The 20,118-nt window shown below is 43.9% G+C and overlaps 1 pseudogene across 1 annotated transcript; it reads left to right on the forward strand.

The window, feature by feature from the left end:
• Window positions 1-9,052: 9,052 nt before the first annotated feature.
• LOC311494656 lies at window positions 9,053-19,736 on the forward strand (annotated as a pseudogene). The gene is made up of 21 exons: window positions 9,053-9,241; window positions 9,659-9,795; window positions 9,904-10,040; window positions 10,129-10,222; window positions 10,580-10,708; window positions 10,863-11,049; window positions 11,143-11,318; window positions 11,447-11,559; window positions 11,671-11,787; window positions 11,874-12,047; window positions 12,137-12,269; window positions 12,379-12,531; window positions 13,198-13,254; window positions 13,729-14,054; window positions 14,136-14,304; window positions 15,177-15,331; window positions 15,439-15,567; window positions 16,155-16,285; window positions 18,887-18,930; window positions 19,045-19,275; window positions 19,573-19,736. The product of its transcript is annotated as an uncharacterized misc_RNA (transcript).
• Window positions 19,737-20,118: the final 382 nt, after the last annotated feature.

A 20,118-nucleotide genomic window follows, 5' to 3' on the forward strand; every position in this document is an offset into this window, starting at 1 on the left:
TCTGCTGTGTAATCCTCCAAATATCTTTTAGTTCTACGACGTTTCGCGATGTTAGCTCTGATTAGCTAATTGAGAAGGCTTCTCCAGTCACAGTGTCGCGCACAGACTGTACGGTCGCGCATTGTACTTCCGGTCCATGTTCCCGCCTCCCTACCTGGCTGTCAATGGGAGCCTAATTTCAAATTGGCGTCCACCTTTGCAGTTAACGATCTTGTTCTCCAAAGAAAAAACAACAGTCCTGTTCTCAACAGGGACGAGGAGAAAACGACATGAAGGTAAAGTGGGACATTAAAGGCAGAAAAAAGTCAGACAGTCCAGCCTTTCTCCCAGCAAAGGTTTTAATGTTTGGTGGTTGTTGCATTTTATTTCTTCCCAGTTACCTTGATAGCATTGATTTAATCTGTCACTTTGTCATAGCCCAGTTGTTTGCACGTGACATCACAGCCGGCATGCTGCCCAGTGTTTTGCCACTCGCCACGTCCACACGTACGAAAACGATCTTTTCCCTCTCCGTTTTCAATGACATCGTTTCAAGAAATATCCGCATCCACACAGATCCGTTTCAGCACGACCGAAAATGCTACTTCATATTCCAGGCCTATAGGTGGCGCTGTTTCAGTTTCAGAAATTCACCAAAAACGGAGAGGAAGAGGCAGAGCATGCGCACAAATCTTGAGCGCTGTTTACAAATCGCCTTTTTTGCTCAGCGTGGTGGCACAGGAGCGTGATATTTTGCCCTAGTAACCCTAATAGGCTCAATATCTTCTCCAGCAGGAAAACTAGCATGTCGTCCGCCATTGTTGTTGATGTTGTTATGAGACGTTTCGCGGGAGGTGGAAGGCTGCTCGGGGGTGTGGCCATGACATCATTGTTTTCTCCGTTTCTGTCTGTCTACACAGAAACGCAAGAGGTGCGTTTGCGAATTTCTCTACCCTGGGACCTGTTTTTAGAAAAGTGCGTTTTAGGGCTATGCGTTTACAGGATACGTGTGGACGATCGGCCAAAACGATGCAAAACTTCTGCGTTTCTGCGTTTTTGCATTTCTGTGTGGACAGGCCCTCACAGTTACCACTCAGTCATATTCAGTCTAGCTCAGGGGTCTTCAACGTTTTCCAGGCCAAGGACCAAATTGATGGAGAGATGGAGCGGGGACCCCTTACTTATATGTCTATTTAAATATTTAAAGGCATTTAAATTTATGGGGAAAAAAAATAATTGCGACCCCCCCCCCCCCCCCCAGACCTCTGGTCTAGCTGAATTGAGAAAACCTTTATTAGTCCCGCAATGGGGTTATTGCAATAGTGGGGGGAGGAAAAGGGGAAGGAAAACAAGAGGAGAGGGGAGGATAAAAAAAGGAGCCCCCAGACTACACTCCTCTGGGGGAGTACAGTGTGGGACCGGGAAAAAAACCTCGGCAACATAAGCACATATGAGCACACTTTACAACATAAGAACTCTGGTTGGGGTGTGATGTATGTGCATTCCCTCTATAGCAGTTTTTGCTGATTGCATTTAAGTTCAGAAATGTACCTGATAAACCATCCTTCATGCCTGTTTGACATGTGTGTTAATTGTGGATGGTGAATAAAAATAACATTGAAGTAATGTTTTGTATGTGTGTTTTTTCACTCACAGTCCATGCCCAGGCCAAGTTAACCATGCTAACCTGTCTCTTTGAAAGATGTGAGACGAATCAGAAGAAAGAAATGCAACAATATAAGCTATGCCAAGCAAGCAACTGAAAAGAAGTCATACAAGTAACGGTTTTGTTTCTGTCAAGGTATTTATTTTTGGTTCCAATTGACATTTTTACGTGCAAATGTGGACTTTTTCCTTTCATTTTTCAGCAAAGAAGGACTTGATTTCATAAAAGCGCTTTGTTTTTGAAATGCACATTCTTTAATGAGTTAAAGAGGTAAATTTATAAATACACTGTATGGTATGTTTTAAAATCTTCTATAAATATATCAAAGTTGTTCTCAACATTGTTGTCTTGTGATTTTGTAAATACATTGCAGTCTAGTGTACATACAGTATGAGTTAACTTTAAGAATACTTTAAGAAGTATATTTCAAGTATATAAATAGTATGCTACAAGTAATATGCTAAGCAAACTTACAAGTATACTTGTATGTAGTATAACAAGTAAACTAAAATAGCAAAAAATAGTATTTTTCAAAAAAGACTGTAACTCTGTTCAAAATCGTGCTTTAAGGTGTTTTCTTGGTGTGCATAAATACGCAGCAAAGGTAGCTGTTAATGGGGATGCTGGATGGGATCCATGTATTGTAAAACAAAGGTGTGAAATGGTGCGATTGTGGAACCGTCTTGTCAGTCTGCCAGAGGAAAGGGTAACTAGGAAAATTTTTAATTGGGACAGAGCAAGGCATCACCCCTGGTCTAGAGAGATTTCAATAATATTGTCTGCGTCTGACTTACATATAAAGTTTCAAAATAATTTACAATGTAATATAAATATTGTCAGACAAAGATTGGTAAGTAAATATGAAGAGCAATGGAAACAGGATATATGGAGGAAGCCAAAACTTAGAAACTATGTTCAGTTTAAGATGATTATGTTACAGAACCTTATATTTCCTTTAATCTAAAGAGAAGGCAGAGGTCCCTCTGTGCTCAATTGAGAACTAGTACTTTACCTCTGGCAGTGGAAGTGGGTCGATTTAAAGGTACACCTGAACATTTACGTTTATGTGAATTCTGTGACCTCCAAGTGGTTGAAGATGAATTTCATTTTGTTTTTTACTGTCCCTTATACTGCGACCTAAGGATCTCACTTTTTGAATCAATTCAGTTAAAAAACCCTGATATATTTTGGCAATATGAAGGAGAGATTTTGTGCTGGCTGTTTGAAAATGATGTTTTTGCTTTGGCCAAATTTATAGAAAAGGCCTGGTATTTAAGACAAAGTATTCTGTATCCAGTTTAACAAGCTTTTTTATTTTTGTATTTATTTTTAGTGGTGTTATGTTGGGTATCTCTGTGTACGTGGCTATCTGGAGACTATTGTGTAAATTATTGCTTCAGTGTCTAATAAGCCCATGTGGGCTGGGCACCATGGTGTTTGACACTTAAATAAACTTAATCAATCAAAAAAAAAAAAAGAAAAGAAAAATGTAATATGATGATTAACCTACAATCTACATGAACTAAGTAAATGCTGCTGGCTTGTATGGCCCGCTCAGCAGCTAACCATAGCTACCAAGAAACATGAAGACATCAGGAACCTGGCCTAAACAACAGCAGTATGCAGCTTGTCATTGGGGTTTTCAAGTGGGCACTTCCCTTCACCGATGTTTCATTAAGTTAGGCCCACAACACCTCGAGAAGGCTTAACAGTGACTTCCAGCGTCCTGGAGTCACCCCCCTCCACACTGCCACTGCACAACCCCCTTTTCCTCACCACTCAATGTGTATCAACAAGTAAGTAAGTAAGTAAGTAAATTTAATTTATAAAGCACATTTAAACACAGCATAAACTGACCAAAGTGCTGTACAGGGGATAACAAGGATTAAAACAAATAATACAGAAAACACATTAGACCATTAGTCATAAAAACATAATTAAAAGGAACCACAGAAAATAAGCAGGAGTACAGGATTAGGGAACAAGGAAGGCCAGGGAGTAGAAGTGAGTTTTTAGCCTGGATTTGAAGGCAGAAATGGAGGGGGCAGATCTAATATCCAGGGGGAGCTGGTTCCACAAACGTGGAGCAGCAACTTCAAAAGCCCTATCACCCCTTTGTTTGAGCCGAGAACGCGGCGCATGGAGAAGCCCTTTACCTGAGGATCTCAGGGACCTTTGCACTGAGTAGGGCTGTACAAGATTGGTGATGTAGGTTGGGGCCTGCCCATTTAGTGCCTTAAAAACAAATAATAGAACTTTAAACTGAATCCTAAAAACAACCGGGAGCCAGTGCAAGGAGGCCAAAATGGGGGTGATGTGTTCACGCCTCCTAGTGCCAGTTAGAAGACGCGCAGCTGCATTTTGGACCAGCTGTAAACGTCTAATTGAGGATTGGGGGAGACCAAGGTAGAGGGAGTTGCAATAATCCAGCCGTGATGTAATAAAGGCATGGATGACTTTCTCAAGGTCGTTGTGAGATAGGAAAGATTTGAGGCGGGAGATTGTTCTGAGCTGATAAAAACTATTTTTGACAACAGAACTAATCTGTTTGTCAAAGCAGAGGTCGGAGTCGAGGATGACACCCAGGTTTCTGGCATAGGGTTTAACAGATGGGATGAGGTGATCTAAGTTTTGCACTACAGTGCATCTTGCTTTGGGGGGGCCAAAAATGATAACTTCCGTCTTGTCACTATTTAGCTGGAGGAAGTTGTTAGCCATCCAAATTTTGACATCTTCCAGACAGACCAGGAGAGATTGTATGGAGTCCCTGGATTTCAGGGGGAGGTACAGCTGTGAGTCGTCTGCATAGAGGTGAAAAGAGATGTTATGCTTTCTTATAATGTCACCCAATGGGAGCATATACAGGCTGAAGAGGATAGGACCCAAGATGGACCCCTGAGGGACCCCATATGAAACAGGAGCAGATGATGAAGAGAACTGGCCAATAGACACGGAAAAAGTCCTGTCATTAAGATAGGAACGGAACCAGAGTAGTGCAGTCTCTCTAATGCCCACCTGCTGATCAAGGCGAGTGAGGAGGATGTTGTGATCAACGGTGTCGAAAGCGGCACTAAGATCCAGTAGTATGAGGATGGCATTATCGCCTGAATCTAGTGTGAGAAGCAGATCATTAGTTACTTTAAGCAGGGCTGTTTCAGTGCTATGAAGGGATCTGAAACCTGACTGAAAAGGTTCTAATATATTGTGAGTGGTCAGAAAGGGAGTCAGCTGTGACAGAACAGCTTTTTCCAGGACCTTAGAAATAAAAGGAAGCTTGGAGATGGGGCGGTAGTTTTTTGGGCAATTGGCGTCGAGGTTGTGTTTTTTAAGCAAGGGTTGGACAACCGCATGCTTGAAAATTGTCGGGACAATGCCAGTTGCAAGGCATGAATTTAAAATGATCTGAATGGAGGGGCCAACTGCATCAAAAACATCCTTTATAATAGAGGAGGGAATGGCATCATGGGGTGATGTAGTAGGATTCATGTGCAGTACCAAATCCCTCAATTCAGTGAAAGAAATAGGCTGAAATTTGTTAAAAATAGCTGGTACACCTGGGCAATCAGGCGGAGCAAAAGATGAGGTGGGGGTAAACAGTGATCTAATGTTCTCAATTTTGGTGGTAAAAAACTTGAGGAATTTCTCACAGGTGTCAGTGGATACATCAGGGACTGGAGAATTTGGGGGGTTGATAACAGAGTTTATAGTGCTAAATAAAATTTTAGGTCTATTTGAGTGTTTACTGATCAGACTAGAGAGATGCTTTGCTCTGGCTTTTTTTGCTGCTGCCTGGAAAGAAGCTAATGCAGATTTAAACATTTCTAAGGAGACAGTGAGGTGATCCTTTTTCCATCTCCTTTCAGCTTTACGACAGGCCTGCCTGAGAGAGCGTGTGGCCTCATCTAGCCAATAATGAGATTTTAATTTGGGGCGGGTGTAAGTGAGAGGAGCTACAGAGTCAAGAATGGAGGAGCAAGATGAGTGGAAAAGGGTAACTAATTCATCTGGGCTAGAGGAGGATGATTCCGCTGTTGCAATGGTAGATGCAACAGTTTTACTTAGAAATTCATCCGAAAACTGAGCTGCAGTAAGAGAGTGAATATGGCGAGAGTAACGGCCTTGGGTTCTGGCAGCTCGCAGGGGACTGGAGAGGGTGATGTCAAATATAATAGGCTTATGATCAGAGAAAGTGGCATCCTCAATCACAATATTATCAACGGTAAAACCGTAAGATAAAATGAGATCAAGCGTATGTCCCAGTTTATGAGTAGCTTTGTTTATATGTTGCGTAAGGCCAAAGACATCTATTACACCACAGAATTCGCTAACCATAGGTTTGTCTGGACAGCAGACGTGGATATTGAAGTCACCAAGTATGAGGAGGCGATCATACAGTGAAACGAAATGGGAGAGAAAGTCAGAGAACTCGGTTATAAAGTCTTTGTCAGGCTTAGGGGGCCTATAGATCAGTACACAAACCAATGGGGCCATAGCAGATTCGACAATGACACACTGCAGTTCGAAAGTAGAAAAACTCCCAACAGAGAGTGTCCATAATTTAAAGTTATTGCTAAAAACAAGAGCCACACCGCCTCCTCTTCCGACGCACCTCGGTGTGCTAATGAATGAGCAGTTGGTTGGGCAAAGTTCACCGAAAACAGAAGACTGGCCAACTCCAGCACCAATCCATGTCTCAGTTAAAAACAGGAAATCCAGATTGTGACGAGAGAAAAAGTCATTTAGAACGAAGGTCTTGTTAGACACAGACCTGCTGTTGACCAGGGCCAGTTTTGCATTGGAGTGAACCACAGCCAGGGGGCGTCGAGAATATTCCAAAGGGCGGATGTTCAGGGAATTTACCCCACCGCTACGGATACGCAGCCTGGGTCGAGCAGGACTGACAGGCGATTGGGGCCGATGCAGGGTGATGGATACATGGAAGGAGTACCTCGGATCCCACGAACGTCGAGCCAGGTAGAGATCTTTCCGACCTAGATGGGCTGCAGAGAGCTGGTAGGGCCCTGGTTGTGCGGGAGAAACACTCGCTCCTCTCCTGAACTTCACCCGGACGCCTCCGCGATTTCCTCGGCGCCTCCGACGCTTCTTCCGGTAAGAGACGCAGCAAGGTAGCCGAAGGACACACTCCACGGTGGGGTCGATAAACGGAGGGTGACATCTGTCACAAGAGACAGGAGACCCGCTAGTGTGGGTCACCAGTGCGTATCTAAGACGCAACAAAGTCTGCTGATCATAGGTCCATGTAGCAGCAACAGAACAGCGCCAGCAAAGCAAGAGTGCCAATACAAACAAACATAGCGCAAAACGGACAAGTGGGAGCTGGCGGCTGAGCTGACGGCAAGCCGACAAACACACTGGCGCCATCTTGCTCATGTGGAGGCTTAAGGCTTTCAACAACTAATATTTCAATCATTAGTCTAGTCCTCTAGCCAAAAATCTACCATGATTCGCCCCGTTAATGCGGACTGAACCACGTAACAAACAAAGAAATCTACCGTGGTTTGCCCCGTTGATGCGGACTGAACCACGCAACAAACAAACAAATCTACTGTGATTCACCCCGTTGATGCGGACTGAACCACGTAACAAACAAACAAATCACGTAACAAACAAACAAATCTACCATGGTTCGCCCCATTAATGCGGACTGAACCACGTAACAAACAAACAAATCCCGTAACAAGCGAACAAATCTACCATGGTTCACCCCGTTGATGCGGACTGAACCACAAACCAAACCGACCACATCTATCATGATTTGCAAACATACTAAAGTCACGCAGCCATCCTTACCTTTAGCTAGTTCCCCAGCTAGCATGCTTCCTACGTACCCATAGCCACTCGCTCGCTCTCTTTGCTGCCCGGGACATGTTGCATACCACAGTCCTTTGGCTTTTTCCACGTACGCCCAGCTTGCTCAAACATGTATGTGCAATGTATTTAACAACACAATTTACACATATATATGCATAGACATTTATGCAACAAAAGGCCGTCTTTTCAAAAGAAAATAACATTATTGTGCTAAATAATGCTGATGGGGTTGAACACTTATGCAAACATATCCAACAATATAAGTTGTATAAAAAAAAGTCAGAGAAAACTGAATATCAGTGGATCTTGTGCTTTTTGAAACTATGGGTCACTGTTCATTTGAAGTGATGTGACAGAGCTGTAAAATGAGAATGTCTGGATATATTTGTGCCTCTTTAGGTTATTGAAGTCTTAAACATTTTTCTGCAGTATGGACACCAGTGTCTCTTCTCCTTAGTATGCCACCATAAATGCACATTTAGTTCTACTTGCCTTGTGATTATATTTCTCAGAGGGGAAAATGTAGTGGGTTCTCTGCAGTGTGACATCCGTATGTGGACTTCCACATATTGTTTTGTGAAAAATCCCTGGCAAATAAAAGGTTTTAATCATGCTGCCTTCCTTTTGGAGTTGTTTGATGAGGCCAAAACTGTAGACAAAGTCTTTCCACACAGTGCGCATGAGCAATATCCTGTCAAGGCTGTCTCAGGCTTTACAGACAATAGCAGTACATTTTTTTATTTGTATGGCAACAAGGAGTTAAGCTAGATGGAAGCCAGAAATCAACCCAGTCAATGAACAGTTTATTGTGGCATTTTATTGGCACTGGACTCACAGCCTTATTCGTGGTTGTTCAAGTAACAAGCTTAAGTGAAACAAGACGTCATACACCAAGTCAGCTGTCCACTGAAGCGTTGCATCCCAACTGGGAAACATCCAGGTATGATTGTATTTCCTGTGGCATTTCAGTGTTTCTAAATAATATAATTATTTAAGATGTTAGTAGTTGTATTTGTTGACATTTTCATAAAACTAAAAACTAAAACATTTATTTAAAACATGTAATATGTAGTCATGAATGGAATCAGCATTACTGTCGATAAGAAATTTTTTTTCAATTGAATCTAATGAAAGGTCATTTACATTATTTGCTGTAAACCACTTTCTATCTATTTAGGGACAAAAGCTTCTTGATCATTCGTTTTAATCTATTCATATGGATTTAAATCTATTATTTACATCCTCACTGTTATTGAGAAATCAGAGTGAAAAGCATATAAAGGACAAAAGTGTAAATTATGGTATCTGGGAGTGGCCCATTCTTCAAGTGTGTACTAAACATGATCTCCCTGTATAATGAAGAAAATGTTTCTAGTGTAAACTGATTATTGTTTGAAATGTTTTGCTCTTCTCTCTTGCCATATTCATCGAAATTGCTATTATTAAAACAAAAAATCTCATATAGCTTCCTGATACATTTGGCAATATGAGACATAACTAAAACTATATAAAACAATTAAACAAATTTATCAAGTAAATTTTCTGAATACTAACCCGTCTCTTTGTAGATTAATCATGACTTCATTGGTGGGTATAGCCCTGCTGGCCCTATCTATGGCCCTATCAGGACCCACCGTGGCCTTTGTCCCCATCGGGGGTGGAACATCCACTCATGCCAGCATTACAGGAACGGCTCTATTGCAAAAAGTGACGGCGGCATGTCGGGCGGTGGCTGACGCAGCAGGTCATGAGTTCAAACCTACGGTATGAGGAAAGATGGAAAAAATGTGCTGTCTTGCACAAACCATCATTTAATTTTTTGTACAACATTGAGAAACAAGCACACTTAAAATACCGGCATGTTCATTGAAACATTTGTGTCTTAAGTCAGCTTTTATACAAAGTAAGAGAGGGACACTTACATATACACTGAATAAAGTTTCCCTTTGTGGTATATCCACATTTTTTTTTTTTTTTCATTTCAACAGTGGTGGGAGTTTATAGTAGATGCTTACTGGAGTCATTTTCTTCTGGAACTGGAATGATAGGCTAATGGCACCATTGTGAAGCAAACAGCTTTTTGTTCATACTTACTCTTGTTTAAATGTTTTAGATATCATACCTCCTTTTAAGTCTTTTTTCCTGTTATTTGAATAGTGACCTCTTACCTCTGACCTCCAGGGTAACTTTCCTGAACAAATTGTCCAGGCCTGTCTTGGTCCCACAGCTACAGGAGACGTGTCTGGTGGCAAGTTTCGCTCTGCCCTTCAAGAAATCTACTTCCAGAACGGAATGGTAGACCGTGACTTTGCCAACAGGTAAAGTAGAAAGAGAAAAACATTTTTTTTTTTAGAAAAAACAACAAATCAATGAATGTGCTGCTTAGCTTCAGATGTTATTTGCTTCCACATGTGAAAATCTTTTAGTGCTCCACACCACTTCAACTCTGAGGCCTTCTTGGAGGGATGTGGCCTAATCACAGAGGGCATGGTAGCCATTAAGGCTAACATTCACGAAGAGAACTTCAAGGCTGCCAGGGAAACACTGGGTTCATACACTGCAGGTGAAAAGGGAGGAATAAAAATGTCTGGGATAAAGTAGTTAAAAGGAAGTAATAAGAGTCTTACATATCTGTTTCCATGGCCTGTCAGGACTTCTACAGCCACAGTAACTGGGTGGAACTGGGCTACACAGAGCCATATGACAACCTCATAATCCCAAGTCTCCCTCTGGAAAACCTAGCAGGTCAGTGTGTGTTACTGCCGTCCATGAACGAAAACGACATACACATATTTCTGAGGGTTGAGGAAATGTCATAAAGGACACAGTATACGTGTACTTTATCCTGGACTATACTACACATATATGCAGACCAAAGTACAGAGATAGTTGCCTTGTTTTTGTGTCAGACCTGAAGACTGTTTGATTCTGATTGGCTGGTGGGTATACACTATTTTCAGATCAACACATGAATCCAAAGGATAGAATAAACAACAATTGAAATAAATGAGAAGATGTAGACAATTTAATTGTCAAAAGATGATGACTTGATTTAAGTGGAGGAATCCACTCATATATATAGTCTGCATTTTGCTTGTGTAGATGTGGACACTGCCACCTGTTATGACTGTGACACTGGAGCATGCCCTAATCCAATCCTCACCAACATCCTGGAAGAGAAGAAACTCACATCTGGCTACATGGGAATCTTTTCTGCTTCCAAGCCAAAAGGTATCATATCTCATGTTATTATTAAATCTCAGAGATCATATCCAAATGGTCCTTATTCACAGAGTGTGCAGATACAGCAAGTCCAATAAATTAAGCCATTTTGTCACAGGTACAGTAGATAGCAGTTTGACCACTCCATTCTGTTGTCGACCAGGTAAATGTAGCCACGGAGGTAAAGGTGATCTCACTAGCACAGTAGTTCCTCGAGGAGGCATCAACAAAGATGAACGCCGCTCTGACAACTTGGACCTCCACAACGCTGCTGTGAATGCAGCCACAGCTGCCAGCCTCCAGCTTCTGGAGGACATCCGCTTAGCTGCAGGGAACAATGACTTTCTTAGGTACGACAAATTGGACATGAAAATTATACGAAAGTATGAAAGATAAAAGGTACACCAAACATTTACTCTACAGTCTCTTGTCCTCTCTTGCAGAATGATGGGAATTGCCCGCTCATCTGTCCTGTGCTTTGTGATTGACACCACTGGCAGTATGTCAGATGACACTGAAGAAGCCAGAGCAGTTGCTAACGAAATCATTGACAGCAAAAAAGGAACACAGGATGAGCCCTCTGATTACATCCTGGTGCCATTCAATGACCTCTTATACAGTATCTTATATCTAAGACTGATTATAATTATGACAACATCACTTGTGATGGATGGAATGCTTGATGGTGCAATTGTTTGAACCACAGCTTAGTGTTGGTGGTTAGCTTCTTTTTCTACTTGTATCTAGGTTTTGGACCTTTGATCAGGACAACAAACCCTGATAAAATGAAAACAGAAATCTCCAAGCTCACAGCAAATGGTGGTGGTGATACCCCTGAGATGTGCCTGTCAGGACTTCAGGTATTACAAAGAATGGCTCTTAAAATTTGAGCAGGCATTGTGATTGTTTGGGATGTTTATTTTTCAAAAAGCCATGGATCCTGTAAAGACTACTGCCTTTCATTCATCCAGGTAGCTCTCACTGGAGCTCCTTCCTCGTCCCACATCTATGTTTTCACTGATGCCACAGCCAAAGATATCCACCTCAAGGATACTATTGTTGCTCTCATCAGGAGTACCAAGTCAACGGTAAATGCTGACAGACACTCAGTTCACACCATCTACTTTGGTGAGGAGGCTGAGGGTAAAATCTCCACATTAACTGATCTCCATAGGTTTCATTCTTCATGACTGGGGCTAGCAGGAGACGTCGTCGTTTACTCAGAGCAGCTTCCTTTGAAGACTACAAGGATTTAGCTCTGGCCTCAGGTGGACAGGCCATTCAGGTATCCAAATCACAGCTGCAACAGGCCACAGACATTATCCTTGACACCTCGACTTCAGCTCTGGTAAGACTCAAAATGGGTTGACCAGTATGAAAATGGTTTGACCAGTATGAAGAATAAAAGTTAAAATATGCATTTGACTATTCCCTCAGGTGACAGTTCTTCAGCGAGCAAGAAACCCTGGGAAGCAAGAGACGTTCCCCTTCATGTTGGATGAATCACTTAAAAACATCACCATCTACATCACAGGGACATCCATAACTTTCACACTGACAGACCCCACTGGTAACTCAGTTTTCCCACCGTTTCCAGTAGAGATCAATTAAGAACATTTGTGTCTGACAGTCTTGCTGGTAGATATTCACAACAAATAATTCATGTGTAAAATGTACAGGTGTGAGCCAAAGTAACAGTGAGGCTATTGGTAAACTGGGCACCATTCAGACGGTTGGTAACTTGAGGAGAATTCGTCTCAACGCCGAAAAAAAGACAGGAACCTGGAAGATCAATATCAACTCCGGACAACCATATACACTCAAAGTCACAGGTCAGATGTAGTTAATTTACTTTTTTTTTCTTTTTTTTTTGTCCTGTCCAGCATCGAAACAAGCAGAATAATGGTCTGTTCATTATATTGTGCTGAGCAGATTTTGTTTTGCCAAGGGGAGCTTTATGGATCATAAGGCTCCTCTTGATAATCTAAGTTAAACTTATCTAATTTTATTTTATTATTTATACATGTTGATGGATGGACCTTTACATAATATTGCCGAACCTGACAAGGAGAGAGAAAGTGAAGAGAAGATAGATAGAGTTGAGGGGGGGGGGGTGGAGAGAAAAAGAGGGATACGCCAGGCAGCAACTGCTACACCTGTTGAGAAACACAACAAAGAACATCACCCGGCCTCGGCCGGAGAGCAAGCTGACAATACTGAAAGGCACACAAAAGAGAAAGATTACAGAGAAAGATTACATTGGAGTAGACAGCAACCATGGCACAAAAGTTTCATACACTCGTGTTTAAGTCTACACATACATGTTTGTATAACACAGCAGATAACTAAACCACAGTAGTCCTTAATGTTCACGGTTTGTATACACGGTTTAAATGTTCACCAGAGGATGCAGTGACTGTGTCACCATGCAGAATGAGGGTGAAGAGTGTTTAAAGATGGCTTAAAGATGGCTGTGATGGTGCAACCGTTCCCCCAAGGACAGCAGAGGATGAACAGGAAGCCCCAGGACCCCGACCACCAGCAGCAACCCCAGGGTGCGTGTCCCCACCACCACACCACAGAGGGACATGCCTCCATCCAGATGGTGGCATAGGAGGCCCCCGGCCAGAACCCCCCCCCCCCAGCTGCGGCGAGCAGGCCCCGGCGGCCCAAGAAAGGCAGCCACCGACCTCTCCAGGCAACCGGCCACCCGGGACAGGCACGGAGCAGGGTCCACGGCCCCACGAGCCCGAGGGCAGCACCCCCCACCCCCACCAGACACGAGTCCCAGCCGACGCCCACAAGGACCAGGCCGCCCCAGACGGCCGCCCGGGATGGGCCAGCACCCGCCCCCGCGCCCAAGCCACACGCCCAGGGACCCCGGCAGCACCCACCCCCACCCCCCCTCCCTTCCTCCCACCCACCCAGCCCTCCCCCGCCAGCTACTTGCACACCCACTCACTCATACACTTCCATCCATCCCACTCATCCCTCCTCTCATTTCCTCACTCATTCACTCCCTCCACCAGGTTCTCCCACTCATTCCGTGCACTCAGCTTACTCACTCCCACCCTCCCTCATTCTAACACCGGCCAGACAAGCACCAAGAGACCCCCCCATCCCGACAGGGCCCCACCCCACCGCGCTCCCCCCCCCCCAAGCAGTCCCCCAACCACCGCTCTCTACCACCATACCAGGACCTGGCCACCTAGAGGTGGGTCCGTGGTATCCAAGGGGCCAATGGCACCTATCCCCGGCCCGCACCCCCAGGTCAAGCTCCGCGACCGCCCCCTTCCACCCTACCAGAATGAGGTCCCCACCGGATCCAGCAGATCCCCAGCGATACAGCCGGCAGGTACCGCAGGCCCGACCAGAGCCCACACCGACTGCAGCTAGAGGGCCCTGAACCGTCCCAGTGGGCCTCTGCCCCCGTCAGCCCCATACCTCAACACCCCCCAAAGCAACCCAGCCCAACCACAGCAGCAGCACATCGGCCGAGAGACCCAAACCGGGAGGAGGATCGGGGCACGGGGCCCCGCCAGGGCCAGAGGAGCCCTCATCGCCCACCCGACCGGCACCAGCGGGACAAGGCAGCGCCCCTGATGGTAGTAGCTGGAAGGAGTGATGGAGGGGGTGGGAGGGATCTTCTGTGATCAGGTTGGCTTTCCTGATCACAGAGCGGCTGTACAGCTCAGATAGGGGGAGATGGGGGGAGCCAGTTATTTTGGCAGCATGATTCACTATGCGTGACAGTCTTGTTTTGTGTTTGATGGTGAGTTGGTTGTACCAGGAAGAGATATTGAAAGTGAGAACTGATTCGATGAGGGAGCGGTAAACCAAGTTTAACACCTCCTTGCTGACCTGAAAAGTTCTGAGTTTCCTGAGCAGGTGGAGACGTTGTTGTCCTTTTTTGTATGTTGTGTCTGTGTGTTGTGAAAAGGACAGGGAAGTGTCTATTTCTGTGCCCAGGTACCTGGGATTTGTATTTGATTTATCTGTATTACAACCACAGAAAAGGTTTTGAAGTTTTAACAATATCCAAACATCAAAATTATCATTTTCCTTACTATCAGACAGCCTTCTCAGAAAGAGAACTAAAGCCTCCATTGTCTTTAAGTGCTGAATGAGTTGTCTTAGGCATGTGCACAAAATATGCAGCTATATTACCATCTAGTGGTAATAGAATCTCGTCTCTGATCTGTTATCTTGCATTGTTTTTGCCAGTTTGTAAGGAAACTGAAAGTAATGTTTAATGATTGTAAAATTGTTTAGTGAGATACTGAGATCACATTTTAAGCTGCCATATTTTTAAATTCACAATGGATCATTTAATTTTCTTCATCTGTCTCTACACTGATTTTTCACCTCTTCCCTCTGTAATCCCAGGCCAGCCTACCACCCTGATGCTCTCAGTAATGGGTAGGAAAGGTCCAGTTGGAGATATTGATTACAGTTGGAGATACTGGCCTGGTAATAGTGTCTGGACCAGAGGCTGTTACCAGTAGCAAACTGACTGACATGGGCAATGGAGACATTCTGGTGACTGTTGATGCAGTACCTGAGGGGGAGTTTGTGGTCCTTCCGAAAGGAACTGACAAAGAATCAAACCAAACCTCCAAAGTGGATATCAAGGTCTGTTTTTCTTCCATTTCACATCCTGTGTGGCCATACCGAAGTTTTTAGGACATTAGGATTCAAATCAAAATTCTTCATCTGTTTCTTCCCTTTATCACGTCTAGGCTGTGGTGAACGGCAGCTTGGAGCCAGGAAAACCCTTCACGCTCGCCTTCAATGTGATGACTCAAGGTTCAAGTGTATTCCATCTGCGCCAGAAATGACAGAAACTACTCCATGACCTACCCAGCCGGGTGAGAAGAAGGATCTAATTACACATTTGTTAAATGTTACCAACATTCAAAGTATAGTTTGGCATCTGGGGAAAAAACACTACTTTGATTTCTCGTGGGAGACTATGGGCATCATTGATGTCTGTTCAGCAGTTCAACCTGTTTTAAACTGCACAAAAACAGGTTGCAACGGAATAGGCTTCTTGTTTCTGAGCATTTTTCAGAAAGCCACTGAGTATTTCAGATGACGTACATGACTGGCAAATTGTATTTCTGCATTTAACTTTATTACTTATAACTTTTTTACCAAGAAGCCTTGTGATCCTGTGCCAAGCCAAACAAGTTTCTTCCAATGAACACTATAAAACTATAAAAGTGGATAATTTATTGACTCATCTCAGTTTCCTGTAGCTTGGGGCAAAGTCAAATCTGTGTGGATTATATTGTAAAACCCTACTTACTTTCATGGGAGTAATGGTTAGGGTGAGTGGCACATGTTATCACCAAAGGTGTTACTCAACACCAATCCCCTTCCCGCTACATCTAATATTTCCATTACAAATCCAGTTCCAGTAACCTGAAAGTGTATTTCTCTTTTCTCTTGACAGCCTCACCTTGACAACTGATGAATATGCTGATGCTACATTGATTATAACACCACCTGCCAACACACTATCAGGCACTGACATCACTCTGACCATTGAGACCAAGTCAACCAGTGGTGTTGACTCCAATTACCGTAAATCCTCTAATAGAGGCCTGTATTCAATTACTGGCCGGGTCTCCAATATTGGCCGGTCTCGCTGTCAGCGGAGGTAAATAAAGGCCGGTCTCTAATAGTGGCCGGGGGGCTATTATTAGAACCATCATTTTTCTGGGCAGGCCTCAGCCTCACCATTATGCTTGATCTGTGGTGCAACGGATCATCATTGATCCGTGATCCGTTCGGATCAATGTCTTCGGTTCGGAACACACGTGATCCGCGGAATGATTAAAAAAAATTTAAAAAATTGTGCGCATGTTAAGTCCACACAAGCGTAGTCATGGCGACCGGAGGAACGCTCGCCACGGGATTTAAATGACGTCCCGCGTCATTTAAATCCCCTGTATGAGGTTAGTGGATAAAACCGTGACGGTGTGTAGCCATATTTTTTCATTAATTATGTTAAAAAGAAGATATTATGCCTTGTGCACTTTAAGTTGATTTTATTTATTTTAATTTAATAATTTAAGTGTTAATAAACAAAAAGACAAAACTTGTGTTCATTTGTCTTGTCTATTTATTTATTTTATTTTTTTTACTGATCCGAAAAATGATCCGATCAGTGACTCTGATCTGCGGATCGATCCGATCCGTGAGTTTTTTGATCCGTTGCACCCCTAATAGCTATAGCTAGTAGCCTGGTCATGTCAATCACCTCACTCTTGACTCGCACGTGAGACTTCAGTCACCGCTAACGGCTAACGTTTACCATGGCAGCTGCAGAGCCAAAGAAGAGACGACAATTTGACATCAAGTTCAAGGAGAACGTGCTGGAATATGCTGCAGAGCACTCTGGGGAGCAAGCTGCTAAACATTTTAACATTGACCCGAAAAGAATTAGACACTGGAAAAAGCAGAAAATGGATCTAGCCGCAGCAAACAAAAAGAGAGCAAGACTGCCAGGAGGAGGGAGAAAAAAAGTTAGCGAGGAGTTGGACACAGAACTCTCTGAGTGGATCCATTCAATGAGGGACAGTCATAACCGAGTGTCGAGAAAAATGATCCGAAACAAGGCTCTGGAAATATACCCTACAGTGAATGACAGAGGTGCACGATTTCTGGCTAGCAGGGGTTGGCTGCAAAAGTTTTTAAATCGAAATGGCTTTGCATTGCGACGTCGCACCACAATTGCTCAGAAGGACCCAGATCTCCTCACAGAGAAACTTGTCTCATTCGTCGACTACGTGAGCAAGACTGTCGTCTTGAAAGGAATTTTAGAGAAGGACATAATTGCAATGGATGAGACTGCCGTTTGGTTCGATATGGTGTCTCCCAGTACCATTGACGTAAGAGGCGCGAAGAGTGTTGCGCTCAAAACAACAGGCCACGAGAAAAGCCATCTCACTGTTGTCCTTGCTGCCAAGGCTGATGGCACTAAACTCAAGCCTTTTGTCGTCTTCCGGGGGGCCATCCGTGAAGTGAAGGCAATGCAGCAAGAGATCTCAAGAGCAGTCATCGCCACATCTGTCAACGGCTGGATGAATGACAACTTGACCACAGCGTGGCTCAAATCAGTGGTAGGCAAATTCAGTTTTCGCCCGCGCCTGCTGGTGTGGGATGCCTACCGCTGTCACATCAGCACCTCTACCAAACAGGAATTGAGGCCCTACAACATCACAACCGCGGTGATCCCAGGAGGCTGCACTAAGTATGTACAAGCCCCCGACGTCATGTGGAACCAGCCCTTCAAAGCGAGCCTACATGCTTCTTACGATGAGTGGATGGCTGGGGACGCAGACGAAGCAATACACAAGCGGAGGGAACCTAAAAGCACCGTCTCGCCGTCTGCTTGTGGACTGGGTTCTCGCTGCTTGGGACAAGCTGGACAAGGACCTGATCATCAAGTCCTTCAAAGTGTGTGGGCAGTCTGTGAAACCCGACGGGAGTGAGGACGACCTCATACTGTGCTTCCGAGAGGGACAGGTATGTTGAAATTAGCACTCACGTATCACTATCAGTCTCTCTCTCTTTCTCTCTCTCTCGCTCTCTCTCTCTACCATTACATGAATTCCATTCGTGAGCGAGCCTGTCCACTGTAACGGCCAAACTAAAATATATCGTTCTTTACAGCCCTGCGCTGCTGGACGTCAGGCCCTGACTGCTGCCCGCCTGCGCGAGGATGAGAACAGATGCGCAGCAGAACATGAGGAGGACAAAGAGGAACTGTACAGTAATGAACTTGTTGTAGAGGCTGGCGCAAGTGATGAGGAGAATACAGGGAGAGATGAAGAGGAGTAGGAAACTGAGGAGGACGAGGAGTAAATTTTAATTTTTTTGTTAATGCACTACCGGTATGTTTGCTACGTTTTTGTTACCATATTTCTACACTGGAATTTAGCGTGAATTTCCGGTATTTGTTGTTGTTAATGTTCTACCATGTTATGTAGCCACTGTACGTTTTCAATAAAGTAGTATTTTATAGGTTCAAATAGACAGAAAATCTTGTTTTTATTCATTCTACTGGTAGTTTGTTTTGCTCAAATAGAAATAGAGGCCTGCCTCTAATTCTGGCCTCCTTCCAATAAAGGCCGGGGCCGTGATGCGCTTGAGTCAAATAAAGGCCCGGGCCTCTATTAGAGGATTTACGGTATGCTGTTCTGAGATTGTCTGTTGTTACCAAGGTAACCACATATGGCTCTTACAAATGTCATCTACTGATCTATAAAGAACCATGTTGATTACTTTCATGCATATTCATGGTCAAAATCCCCAACTATCTTCTCTTCTTTGTCCAGATCACAGATTTCATTCAGCCACTGTGTGAAGTAACCAGCGTGCTAGCTGATGACTGCCCTCTTGATGAGTCCCAGTGTGGATCTTTCTACTGGCAGCTTTCAGCTAACCTTACTGATGGAAACGGCACCGGGATAGAGACTCTTTCCTTGCAGGGTAATGGAAATCTCTCCCACACAGTGTTGACCACTCCCAATGTCAAGGCAAACTACAACGCCTCCTGCTGCTCAAAGATTGTTGAGATTGTAGCTGTAGATAAAGTCGGCAATGTGGGCAAGTGTTATCATTCAATTGCACGTACAAATTTCGATCAACCACAGTGCAAAGTGGTCAGTGTGCTAACTGATGATTGTCCCCGTGATGAGTCCCAGTGTGGACCATTCCACTGGGAGCTCTCAGCTTTTCTGACTGATGGAAACGGCACCGGGATAGCGAGCATTTTCCTGAATCAGGGTAGTGGAAAACTCTCCCACACCTCTCTGAGTGCTCCCAGTGTTAAGGCAATCTACAAAGCCTCATGCTGCTCGCAGATTGTTGAGTTGGTAGCTGTAGATAAATTCGGCAATGTGGGCAAGTGTTATCATTCCATTGCTCGTTCTGGAGGCCCTCCTGCTCTGACGCTGTTGCTGCCACTGTGGGCTTGTCTGTTGGTATCAGCCTTTATTGTTAGGTCTTGAAGAGCTTTTGCTTAGTTGCAATGTCTGCTTTCTCAATTAAATTTCAATACAATGTGTGTCAGCTTTGGAGTGAAACACTCTAGTGATGATTATTCTCCAGATTTTGCTCATATATTCTGCTTAAATAAAAGTGTCAAAGAAATTAATAAAGAATTTAGTTAATTTTGCTGCATGAGTGAAAATAAAGTTAAAGTCTTGTTTGGAACAAATCTTTGGCTGTCTGTGAATCTGTGGAAGGAGAAACCGTAAATTCACATTTAAGCACGTCTATCTGTAGCGGCCACTTGGATTGACCAAACAAGATGCAGAGAACTTCGACTGGTGCAACTTTAATTGTCTCCTCTTTTTACCACTGGTACTCTGACACCGTGAAAATTAGAAAATGGACAAAAAATACAA

The sequence above is a fragment of the Chelon labrosus genome (genome assembly GCF_963514085.1).
Source record: "Chelon labrosus genome assembly, chromosome: 2".
Classification (NCBI taxonomy): Eukaryota; Metazoa; Chordata; class Actinopteri; order Mugiliformes; family Mugilidae; genus Chelon; species Chelon labrosus.